This window comes from Aethalodelphis obliquidens, unplaced genomic scaffold (assembly GCF_003676395.1).
Source record: "Aethalodelphis obliquidens isolate GAN/ISIS:26980383/991018 unplaced genomic scaffold, ASM367639v1 scaffold7, whole genome shotgun sequence".
Lineage (NCBI taxonomy): Eukaryota > Metazoa > Chordata > Mammalia > Artiodactyla > Delphinidae > Aethalodelphis > Aethalodelphis obliquidens.
In genome coordinates this window covers 8,449,008-8,461,213 of record NW_020837951.1, presented here as the reverse complement: position 1 = coordinate 8,461,213, position 12,206 = coordinate 8,449,008, and the positions used below count along the sequence as shown (strand labels likewise).

Genomic DNA, 12,206 nt, shown 5'->3' with positions numbered 1-12,206 from the left:
CTGCATTTCCGGCAGTGCCTCCTGTGCTCTGGAGCCCTGGAACTGGGGGAGCCTCAGACGGGAGAGAACAGCTAGGGACTGGGTGGACAGCACTGTCCCAGGGCAGCTTCCTGGGAAATCCGGACCTTGCCTGGAGCTGCTCTTCTGAGGCAGGCTGAGTGGTTGGCACCATGGCCACCTCGGCCTGTTGGCAGGGCCTATCCCCTGAGCACTGGGACAACCATTTTGTGCCTACCTCACTGATCCCAGCAATTCTGTAAGGCAGGGGCTATGATTATCCCCATTTCACAGATGAAGAAACAGAGGTAAGGATGAAGTCTTGCCCAGGCCTCAGAGCTACCAAGTGGTGGAGCTAGGCTTGGAACCAGGTTTGTGGATTCCATAGCCAGCCTTCTTACCCACACAGTCCTTCCTGGCCTCCCTGCCCTCAGCCGCTCTCTCCTCTGCACTCTGCACTGCTTGCAGCTCCAGGCCTATCTCTCTAAAACACACATCTGGTCTTGTTAGTGTCCTGCTGAAAGATAGAGCCTGTGTTGTCATGCCTCCCTGCATCTGCACATGCTGTTCTTTTTGCCTCGTCTCCTTCCCTGTGTCCTGCCTGAGGCACGCTTGCCTTCCTTGCTAAGTTGACCTTCTCAGTGAAGCTGGCTGTTCACAGGGAGGGCCCCCTCCCTTCTCCCTCCTCCAGCTCCCAGAAGCAGCTGGGGCTGCTTCCATCACAGCCCCCAAGATACAGCATGTCTGGTTCTCTACCCCAGACTGCAAGCTTCTTAAAAGTGGGGTCAGGGCGGTTCCCCCTCTGAATACCCAGTAGCCAGGATGGCACCTGGGTTACTAAATAGGAATTCAAGGACTTCATTCATTGAACATATTTCCTGAGCATTTCCTCTGTGCCAGCCACTGTGCTGGGGGCTGGAGATAGAGCAGGAGCAAGGTAGGTGCCTGCCCTCCGGGGGCCACAGTGTCTGGGTCTAAGGCTCCCTCCCTCCCTCCTTCCTTCCCTCCTTCATTCATTCATTCAGATTCTTTCTCTCCCTGTCCTTAGTGGGTACTGGAGGTCCAGCAGTGACTGAGAGATCCCACCTTTCCCTCATGGGGGCTGGGGTGGGTCCATCTTGGGCAGGACTTTGGTCGTTCCTGGAGCTGGGTGGGTCCTCAGGCATCTCTCAGAGATAAGAACAGAGTTCATTCTGGGCTTTTCTGAGGTGGTCTTGAGCATGCCTTTCTGGAGGACTAGGCAGCAGCGGGAGGCTGAGGCTCTGGGGCTGCTGGCCCTAAGACAGGCTGGTTTCACCAGAGAATCCACCTAACACAATAGCTTGATTGTGAGAGGCCTGGCTCCCCCCACCCAGCACGTTAACATGTCTGTGATCAGAATGTGTCTTAAAACTGATGTGTACGTGGAACAGGACACTGTAACATTTTAACTCCCCTCCCAAGGCTGTTATTAAGTCAGTCATACGGCTTATGGTCGTTGTGTCGGAATGTGGTTTTGTCATAGAAACTACCCTCAGAATGTGGTTCTGATGTGACCCATCTATCACCACAAACTTCTAGCTGCTAGTGGCTGAATAACCCTTCTATTTGGGGTGTTTCATATAAATTCGCAGAAAAGAAATGCTATTCAATGGATTGATTCATTCTTGAGATTCCCGCAGTGTGTTTGTCCGGGATGGCAGTGGGCTGGGGTGGAATGGGCCCAGATCTGGACTTGGATCCTTGCTTTTTGGCCCGCTAGTGGAGGGACCTTGGCAGAGGTGCTGCACCCGCTGACCCTCAGTTCCCTCTTCTGTAAAATGGGGACAGCGCCACGCATCTCACGGTTCCCTCTTAGCGCCACACGCCTCCTCCTTACAGGTCTCCCACCGTTGTGCGTTTGTGTGATTATTAGATTCACCTTCTCCCTCTTCCCACTGGGCTGTGGGCATCGTGAAGCAGAACGCCTCCCCCATCTGACTGCTGTCAATTGAGACCAGTTTGGACAAAGTGGGCTGTGACTCAGAGAGAGGCCAGAAGCTGAATGTACTTGCCTTGGGCGGGGCTGCTGCCTGTTCTGTTTGTTCTGCTGTAGCCAGTTGTGGCTCCCGGATCTCTTCTCTGGAATTGCTCAAGTGTGGCCGGTGTAGGCCTTGAAGACCTGAGCTCAGGTTCTGCAGCCCTTGGAGTCTCCAAGTTAGGAACGTGGGAAACACACCAGTGGTATCTCAGGCACATAGATGACTGCTGGCCCGAGGCTCTGCCCCACTGAGCTGGTGCAGAGTTCCATGGAGCTGCCGGGGGCGGCAGCCGTACAGAGCACCAGCTGCGCAGGGTTCTGAGCTAAGACAGCCTGGCTTGGAATCCAGTTCCACCTCTCATTGACTGTGCTACCGCAGGCGTGCTGTGTAGCTGTGCTGAGCCTTGGTTGTAAGAGGGGTGGCGATGAGGCCTGTGCTGTCTCAGAGGTAGGCTTCTATGACATGAGCGGGTAAGCACGTGGCTTTCAGATGGGATGGTGCAGCGTCTCTAGGACACCAACCGAAACAGACTTGACTGCGAGACACCTTGAACAGGGCATTGGAGTGAGGCAGGGAAAGGCGTGGACTTTGGAGCCATACTGACCAGCGTTCACATCCCACAGAATCACCAACGGTGACCTTGGGCAGGTTGCTTAACTTCTCTGAGCCTTTGTTTTCTCATCTGTAAAATGTGACGCTAAAACTGGAACCTGCCTCCTAAGGTTGTAGCGAGGATGAAATGAGATACTGCGTGTGGCTTACTTAGCACAGTGGTACTTAATAAATCACTGTGTGATGGAGAAATGGCTTAGTTGCTCTGCCCATGAAAGTGCAGGAATACCGTGCAGTCCCTTCCTGGGCCATGTGCTTCGCACATTTTTGTCTGCCTTTACTGAATAATAATTAAGCTAATTTGTGTTAGGCAGGCCTGTGAGGTCAGTCAGAGTCTCTACTTGGCCCGGGCTGCCCAGAGAGCATAGTGAGCCACCGTGGTTCCCGGGTGGAGTCAGGAAACCTGCAGCTTCCGCAGCCCCAGAGGCCTTGTGCTAGAGAAGCATATATTTAATGTCAGCCTTTCCAAATGCTTCCAAGAGTTCAGGGGCCTCTGGGGCCACGGGAGAGAAGCTACTGTCTGGGGCTAAGATGCATCAGTGTTGGCTGGTATGAAATCCACCAGACTTGGCCATTTGTCTTGTGGCCAGACTTGGGTGATGGGGGTGGGGTTTGGGGGAGGGGTCCCTGCCTCACCCTCTGCAACCCCAGGACAGGCCTGGCATTGGTCCTCCCGCTTTGTGGACCTCCTGCAGCACGGTGGTAGCTTGCTTTCCTCCCTGCTGGTTCTGGTGAGCGGACCAGCAGGCAGGGGAGTAGTGCTGTGTGAGGGGTAGGATGTTTTTACTGTAAGGCTGGTATCAGATGCACCCGAGGTCCTTTTGTCGGTGCATCTGCACTCCTCCTTCGTGTGGACTTCTAGGATCTGGATGTGCTGCAGTTGCCCCAGACATAAAGCCCCCCTCCTCGGGCTCCTGGGAGGATCCCCAGCGTGGGTGGCAGTAGTGGTCATAGCACTGGCTCAGCCTGGTGGGATTTCCTGACAACCCCAGCAGAATGTATCCAGGTTAGAGAATCTGGGTCTCTGCTCTTCTCTCTCTGCAATTCTGGTTGTTATGGCTCATAATACTCAGTGACTAATGTTTTCTGAGGCTTTGCCACACACCAGGTACCGTGCTAAGGCCTTCCCGGTCATGATCCCACACGCTCCTCCTAGAAAGCAATGGAGCGTGGTTCAGAGTGCTGGGTTCAAGTGCTGGTGCTGGCATTTACCAACCATGTGGCCTTGGGCACAACACTTAACCTCTGTGCCTCAGTTTCCTCACATGTGAAATGGTGATGACTAACAGTACCTGTGTTATAGGGTGGTTGTGAGGACTCTCCCTCTTGGTAAGTGCAATGTAAGTGTTAGTTGTTACCAAGAGATGGGCATTACTGTTATCCCATTTTACAGGTAAGGAAACTGAGGCTTAGAGAGGCTAAATGATCTGCAAGGGTCACTTAGCTCATAAGTAGAAGAGCTAGGATTTGAGCCTAGCTTGTGCGTACTACCTCACTCTGTCTCAATTTGGAAAAATACATGTGGGGAGCATTTGGCCAGCTTCGGAAGTGGCATTCTCAACTTTCCTCAGAGCCCCGGTGAAAGGGGATCCTTTTCTAAGTAACCGAACTGCCCTCTGGGAGCTCTCGTAATCCCACAGCAGAGGCAATAGCTGACCCGTGACACACATATCACAGGAGGAGAAGGGAGGGATCAGTGAAGAATTTCTGTTTGGAAATGTTATCTAACGAGTGCTTTCAAGGGACTCAGAATGCAGAGCCTGTACCGTCCCCCTGCCGGGTGCCGGGGAAGCCTCATCCTCCCCTGTGTCCTGGCCAGGCCACGTACAGCCTGCTGGAGACCTGGGGCTCCGTCCCGTCCCATCCCGTCCCGTCCTGTGCGAGGAGGGACCAGACGTCCTCGGACCCGCCGGGAAACCAGGGCAGCGCTGTGCCCCGAGTCACAGCGGCAGGAACCTCTGGCTGATGTGTCCCTCCCGGCTCTGGACCCCTCTGCTCCTCTCCTCCCCGGCTGAGGGCATGAGTACAGGCTGCTCAGTGCCAGGGAACTTTCTGAACGAGGGCTCCCGGCTCTCGCAGGACAGCGTTTGCTTTTGCCTCAGCAGAGTCTCCAGCCAGGGTGCATAGGAACCCAAAACTGAAAGACAACTTCCGGAGTCCTCGGGCTAGCCCTACGTCCGTGACTCCATCGGCCCGCTGGCCCCTCAAGGGCACCCGTCCACACAAGCTCATGCTCGCGCACACACCCCAGCTGCGGAGCCCTGCCCAGGAGCCGCCTGCCTTCACCCCAAAAGCTCTTTGTCTGAGGGAGAGTGGGGCTTACTGATGGAGCCCTCGAAACCCCAGCCATGACCTCACGCCCCCAGAACTCCACCCTCTACCCAGGTGTCCACAGGTCCTGTCCCAGCAGATGCCTTGTTTGGCTCCAAGTGAAAGCAGGAGGGCCCAGCTGCGAGCATCGCGTTCCCCGGCTGGAGGGGTCAGGGTTCTTGAGCCCAGAGACCCGGAGCCAGCTGCTGCCTCTCGCCCCCGTACCTCGGTGCCACAGAGTCGGGCTCTTACCTCTTCCCTCCTGCCTGGCTCCCGGGGCAGCTCTCATATGCTTCACCTCGGCCGTCAGCGGGGCAGCCTGGCCATGGCCCCCCTGAGTCGCAGGCTGGACCGGCTGCAGAGCAGCCCTGCCTCACTGGCCTCTGCTCGCTCCGCTCTGCCTCCACAGCGGGGGCTCCGGCCAGGGATGGGGCGGGGGCTGGCCCGGGGTCCCGCCGGGTGGCTCACGACCTGCCTTCTCTCGCGGGGGCCGGCAGCTGCCCCAGTGCCATGCTCTGCAGGTCCGGAGCTCAGGCGGCACTGCTCAGGGCGCGGGGTCCATCCTCAGGCCGTCTGCGGCAGCCTCATTTGAACTCCCAACTCCTTTGTGGAGCCTTTACATGCTGCCGGAGGAAACTGTGAGCACAGCCTGACCCTGGTTGGCTGCAGGCACTTCTCTCCACCCACCAGTGCAAGAGGATCCCCCAGGCCCCAGAAAGGCTCAGGGCCTCCCCTCAGCCCCAGACAGAGGCGGGCCGCCCGGTGATGTCACACTAGCTCCGGCCCCAGCTGGCCTGGCCCCTCCCGCCCCAGCCTGCTTTGGCGGCCTCGTCGGGCCCCCTCCTTCCTTGGCACGAGCAGCCGGGCCGGCTCTGCTCCCTGGCCCAACGGCTCCCAAAAGCCCGGGCAGCCCCGGGTGCGCTCTGCCGAGGCAGAGAGCTTCCCCTCTGACTCAGGTAATGGGTTTAGATCCGCCCCAGCTGTGCAGGCAGCGGGTTGGCGTGTGGGCTGCAGGGAGCCGGGTCCTCCCCTGGATTGCTGCCTCTTCCAGGCCTGCCCCGCCGAGCCCCAGTTGGGCAGGCAGGGCAGCCCCGCACAGACGGCCTCTCCCCATCAGCCGCCCTTCTTGGAGGCTTCACTCTTACCTCTAAACCCTGGGGAAGGGAGCCCCAGGCTGTCTGCACAGCAGCCAGCGGGATCTGGGCTGTGAAGTTAGGGAGAAGCAGTGGCTTGGGACAGTGGAATTACCACCGGCTGGGGTGGGGGCAGCGCTGGGGAAGTGCTCCACCACTTCCCACCTGAGGGGCCTTGACTGAGTCACTGCGTCTCTCCGGGCACCCCTCTCGTGCATCAGTAGATGAGCTAAAACAAGTAATCTGCCGCCAAGGGCTGCGGCGAGGGTTCTATGAGGTCATGCAGGAAAGGCCTCGGCGTAGGGCGAGGAGGCCTTAGTGGACTGAACTCAGGACTCTGGCGTCCAGCAGGTCAGGGCTCGCGCTCCCAGAACTTCCGCTGGGACCTCCCGTCCGGCTCTTTGAGGAACACATGATGGGAGTCCATCGGCACCCTCAGCACAGAGCCTGCCCCCGAGACGGAGCTCATGAATGTTTGTGGAGTCAGAGCAAGAGAAGAGACAGCACTGGACCCCACGCAGCACGCGGCCCTACAGGCTCATTGGCACAGGCCGGGGGGACGGGCCTGCTCAGTGGGCGGAGGCGAGTCCTGGGAAGGAGCAGCCAGGGCAGGTTTGTCCTCTGCCTGGACAACAGCCTTGTGCAGTGTTGGTGGTAACTCTCCTTTCCCTTTTAAAACATTTTTAGTGATGATGGTGGTGGTGATGATGATGTTTGGGTACAAATTGGGAGAGAAACTTCAGTGGGGTTCTCTGCGCCGCTAGGCACAGTGTATCATGTTCCTGGGTCCACCGTGCTCCTCCCCTCCCCAGGATAGCCACCCCTGTCTTTGCAGAAGGAGAGCACCTTTCCTTCTTGCCTCAGCTTCTCCCATCCTGCTCAGACCTTGTCCTCTGGCAAAGGTGTTCTTTGCCAGAAGACCCCAGCATCTTACAGGCCACCACGTTAGCCAGACAGCAGGATGGCACAGAAACCTTCCCCACGTCGACTCCGGGGGTGAAGGTGTTGCCCGCCCTGTGGATTTTCCAGAGGGCCTGGAGGATCCTGGTGGGGCCATGGCAGGCTGGGGGCTCAAGATCGGCCGGAGCATATGAGAGGGGCCCAACTTCTTCTGAGCTGCGCCCTAGACAGCCTGGATGCAGGCATATTCCCTTCTTTCCCTCCCTCCCTCCTTCTTTCTCTCTCTCTCTCTGACTCTCTTTTCCAGGATGTATTTTTTGGGAACCTGCTCTGAGGCAGCACCAGGAAGGCAAAGTCCCTGTCCTCACAGAGCTCGCAGGCGGGAGGGGAGACAGACAGACAGACTTGGGCACCTGAGAAGTGCCGGGCGCAGGGAGTATCTAAGCAGGATGTCTGATGAAGCAGTCAGGGCAGGCCCCTGACAAAGTGGTGCTTCAGCTGAAACCTGGAGGATGGGTCAGAGTTAGCAGGTGGTGAGGTTAGAGGGAGGGTGGCCTGGGCGGAGAGAATAGCACATGAAGTGGCCCCAACAATATCTCCCCGCCAAAGTGAGACCTTGACACTCCTCCCAATGAGAGGTAGGATCTCTGCCCCCTCCCCTTGAATGTGGGTGGTTTCTGACTTGCTTGTAACCAGTAGAATGCAGTGGGAGTGACACTACCCGACTGCCAAGACTGGGTGAAAGAAGCCAGTGCAGCTTCTGCCTTGTTCACTGGCACACTCTGTGTTGGCGCCATGAGCCAAGCTGGACCCCAAGAAGTCCAGCTACCCGGAAGCTGACGTGTGAAGACTGCATGTACCATGGGTCCCAGCTGGCAGCTGGCATCAACCCCCAGACGTGGGAGGAAAGAGGCCCCTCGCCATTGAGTCATCCCCAGCTATAGCGTCTTCCTGCTGAGGCCCCAGCCATCAGGCAGCAGAGATAAGCCATCCTAGTGTTCCGTGCCCGAACTCCTGACCCACAGAACCCATGAGGATAAGGAAATGGTTATTTGAGGCCGCAAAGTTTTGGTGGTAATTTGTTACGCTGCAGTAGTAACAGGAGCGGACCCTGAGGCAAGGGCAACTGTGAGTTCTTCCAGGAGCTGAGAGGAGTGCGGTGTGGAGGAGAGAAGGGGAGCGTGGCAGAGGATGAGGCCTTGTCAGAGGGGGGACTTCATCCCGAGGGCAGTCAGGAAGCACTGCAAGGTTCTGAGCAGGACAGGGTTCCTTCCGCCTTGCTTTTGTTTCTAAGAGGGCCACTGGCGTTGACTGGATTGACAGGTGCGGCGGCCGAGGCATCAGAGCTGCTGGGAGTTGGTTGCAGCTGTCTTGGTGAGAGAGGTGGTTGGAAGCGATGGGACCCCCTGGGGCAGGAAGCGTTCCCAGGACATCCCCCCTGCTCTGGGAATAGGTGCAGCCCAAGCCCTTGGTTGCTAAACAGATTTGCTTTCACAATTCCAAGTTCCTGGGATCCCACCAAGTGGGAAAGGAGCAGCAGGGTGGCCGTGCCCTGCCCATCTTTCCTCACCCCCTGCCCTGTTGGTGGCCTTGGGCAATCAAGCACACCCCTGGGGAGCCTGAGCTGGGCAGTCAAATTCTGGTTCTACCGCCAGTAGCCCTGAGCCTCACTTTCCTCCTGTGGAAAATGAAGATGATGTAAGGATTTACCCCACAGGGCTGTTGTGAAAATTAAATAAGATGTGACACGTTAAGTGTAACACACATGGTAAGTGCTCAGTAACGTTGGCTCTGGTCGTTTTAGTTGCCCGGGAGTCCCCTGAGCACGGGGGCATGTGTGGCGTGGGCCGTGTGGAGCTCTCCTTTTGTCCAGCCCAGCACAGCAGAGTGAATAAACGGATGGCTGGCCGGGGAGGGTAAAGAGCTGTGGCTCAGAGGCTGACGAACCTGTGCTCAAATCCCAGCTCTGTCACTAACCTGGGCAACTTTCCAATTCTCTCTCAAACTTTGTTTCCTCCTGTTAAAAAAGGCAATGATAATACTGACTCCTAGGGGTTAGTGTGAGGATTAAGATAAGATAACATACCTAACGCGCTTAGCACAATGCCTGGCACTCGCCATTGCTCAGGAAGTTGCTGCCGCTTCTCCCTGCCCCCAGGCTCCTCCCCACTCGTACCCAGAACATCCTCGTCAAGCCTCCACCTTGATGGCTCCCAGATCTTGGAATCCTCCTGACCTCAGTGAGCACCATCCCTGAGTTTCCACCTGCCTGTTGGACCGGTGTCATGTGACTAAAGCATTTGAGGAAAAGGGAATCTTTCTTTTTCTTTGTATAGTTTTTACCAGAATGAAAAAGACGTGTGATGTTTACATGGTGGCAGAATACAAAGAATCTTCATTATGTCCCACAGTTTGTATAAATTTCATGTGTTTTCCTATTTATCACCTTCCTGACAGTTAACAGTTCTTTTGTTTTTCTTTTTCCTGTCGGGAATGTTGGGATGTTCTACTGAGATAACTGTGTATGAGGGGTGGGGGCTGAGGCGGGGGGAAGTGCACGAATAATGTGTGTTACGTAGACAGGGGTGCTTGGGAGGGGGTTTTTGCTGTATCTCGCAACCTCAGAGTCTTACCAGCATTTCAGGCTTCACATTTTCCAAGCTGATTTTTTCCTTTCGGCACTTTTGAAACGCCTTTCCATTGTCTCCTGGCTTACACTATTTCTAATGAGCAGTCAGCTCTCTTCCTTGCAGTTGTTCCTGTGTACGTGGTGGGTCTCTTCCCCTCTGACTTTTTTAAGATTTCTGTCTATCTTTGATTTTCAGTAATTTGACGATGATGTGACTAGGTTTGATTTTCTTCATATTTATTCTGTATGGGATTCACTGAGCTTCTTAGATCAGATATTGATCTGACGCCAGAAGCCCTCATTTATCCGCTCAGCCGCCTCGCCGGGCCCCAGGACAGATAAGCGAGGTCGGCAACAGCTTGGCTACCCCTCGGGACGAGAATTTCAGCAGGTATCTATCTGCAAGCAAATTGCGGTCCTTTCCCACTGACCGTAAAACTGCCTCCAGTCCCTCATCTCCTGTTTAGGACAAAGGTCCCGTCTGATACAGACAACAGTGTTCCAGAAGCAACCGTTTTTAAACATTTTATGCTGGATGGGGATGATTTTAAACAGCTTTGGAAATTTCCTGTGAAGTGTTTTTTACGAACCTACGAAGAAAACCAGGAAACGAAAATTAAATCTCTCCTGTCTCTGTTCTTCAGTCTCCCCTCTTGGGGACAAGCCCCCACGTGAGCTGCAGGGTGAGAGAGAGGCGACAAACCAAATGAACATTCCTTAAGATACTGTTACGAAGACAAAATGAAAACCACTCAACTGAAGTCTCAGCAAATTGGCTTCGGGCAAATTGGCCTGGAGCCCATAGGTGGTGCTCAGATGGGGTTTAATAAGTATCTGTTGCCTGAGCAGTGAATGTGTTTGGCAGGTGATGTCCAGGCTTGAGAAGAGGCACTGCCCGGACTCTGTCCCCTGGCAGGTAGGTTGGGAAGTCGGGAATGAGATGGACAAGCTGACAACAGGCGCTCCAAACCGCTTTGTAACTGAGCATGCACCCTGTGCTGACACTTGGATAGACTTGCCTGGCAAGCACTTCACAGACACAGCGTCCTCGTAGGGCTTTCCGTGTGCTGGGACATCCTCTGTGACACTGGGTAGTATAGGATGACTATTAGCACTGCCTTAGATACTTCCCATAAAAGAAGTCTCCTAACTTCTCACCAGGAAACATGTGGCTCCCCTGCCAGACATGAGGCAGCAAGTCACAGGACCCGACCACAAGGCCTCCAGGAGAGGAGGGGACCAGCTGGCTCACTCTCAGCTCAGAGGCAGCTGCTTCATTAAATCTGGAGGGATGGACGCTTCTGGCAGTTCCACAGCCTTCCTGATGCTCAGACACTCCCGTAGGCCTTTCCAAGACCAGCTGACCAGGAGAGGAGGGGCCTTGCCTTTTTGTCCCTCACCCATGGCTCAGCCTCACTGCAGCCTTGATCACTAAAAACTGCCACACTTCCTCGAATCTGAGAAGTCGTCAACCATTAAATGAGTCATGTTCTAGTAAAAGAGACAAAGTACTGCCAATTAAACCCTGACACGCTACTAACTTTAAGATGCCTCTGGATTTCAGAGATCCTAAAACAAGAAAAAAGTGTTAAAACGTTAGAATCGAAGAAATGTAATTTGTTTTCAGGACAACACAGCACAGTGGTCCTGCTATCTTTGATGTAAGTCTTCGTCACAGTCCCATCACTGCCTAGCAGTGTGGCCTGGTGCAAGGAAGCCCACTTTGCCAAGCCTCACTCTTCTTGTTAGTAGAACAAAATAGTAAGACTTCCCTCATAGGGTTTTGGGGGAGAAGAAAAAAAAGATACCTATAAAATAGTGAGCTCGACACCCAGCCCATCGCAGGTAGCTACATAAGGTGCTCTAACAAGGCTTGTGAGGCACACGTTTCTTTCATCTTCTAGTGCCCTGGTGGGTACACGGAGCTGAACCAAACTGTGAATTATCGGGGCTGATATTTCCCAACAGACTATGACCAAGAACAGGGAGGGCAGACAACTGAATTAAGGACCACCAACCAGCGGGCTAGGTTTATGGTAGGGCATCAGTAAAAAGCAGGAGGTTCGGGTGAGAAGGCGAATTCCGCTGGGATGTGCGGAGGTCCAGTTCCTGAAAAGGAGGAGTAGGTTGTATTGAACTAACCCACTGGTCAGTAACAATGATAAAAGCTGGATAATATACAAAAGACAGCTGCTTGAAAGCACTTGAAAGCAATCCAAAGCAATAGAAGCTGGAGGAGACATGTTCCTTGAAAGACAGGAAGCACACTAGGGTATTTCCCTACTCATGGTGATACACAGAATGACAAAACAGAATGCAGCAGCATTACTGGCTGGGAAGAAGAGAAAGAGATTGGACCTTGAGGATGGAAATTGAAGGGGGAAATGCTAGAAAGGAGAAAGCCACAGAATGAGGAGCTCCAAAACTACTATACAAATTCCCCTTGATTCCTTAGGTAACCCCTAAATTGTACACATGGGGGGGTGGGGAGAGAGAGTCCTGGGAGCCCAAAAGAAAGTAGCAGCTGAGAGGCAGAAAGTTCAGCAGCTGCCTGACAGATGGAGTTTGGAGTTCAAGTCCTGCCAAGTTAATGGGGCTTAGCCAGCACTTAAGGCTCTCAATTTA

General features: G+C 54.7%; 2 protein-coding genes and 1 long non-coding RNA gene across 14 annotated transcripts in view; 2 read left to right on the top strand and 1 right to left on the bottom strand.

Moving 5' to 3' along the window:
• ANGPTL2 (angiopoietin like 2) overlaps positions 1–5,654 on the bottom strand; it is a 33,988-nt gene extending 28,334 nt beyond the window's left edge. The window contains exon 1 of the mRNA XM_027104831.1: positions 5,172–5,654. The gene's annotated coding sequence lies outside the window, so the exon portion shown is untranslated. The remainder of the gene's footprint in view (positions 1–5,171) is intronic.
• The window catches only part of RALGPS1 (Ral GEF with PH domain and SH3 binding motif 1), a 287,901-nt gene that overhangs the window by 185,536 nt on the left and 90,159 nt on the right, over positions 1–12,206 (top strand). The window lies entirely within an intron of this gene.
• Positions 6,011–9,528, top strand: LOC113619684 (uncharacterized). Its single transcript, XR_003432495.1, has 3 exons — positions 6,011–8,326; positions 8,757–8,839; positions 9,111–9,528. It is a non-coding gene; the product is annotated as an uncharacterized LOC113619684 (long non-coding RNA).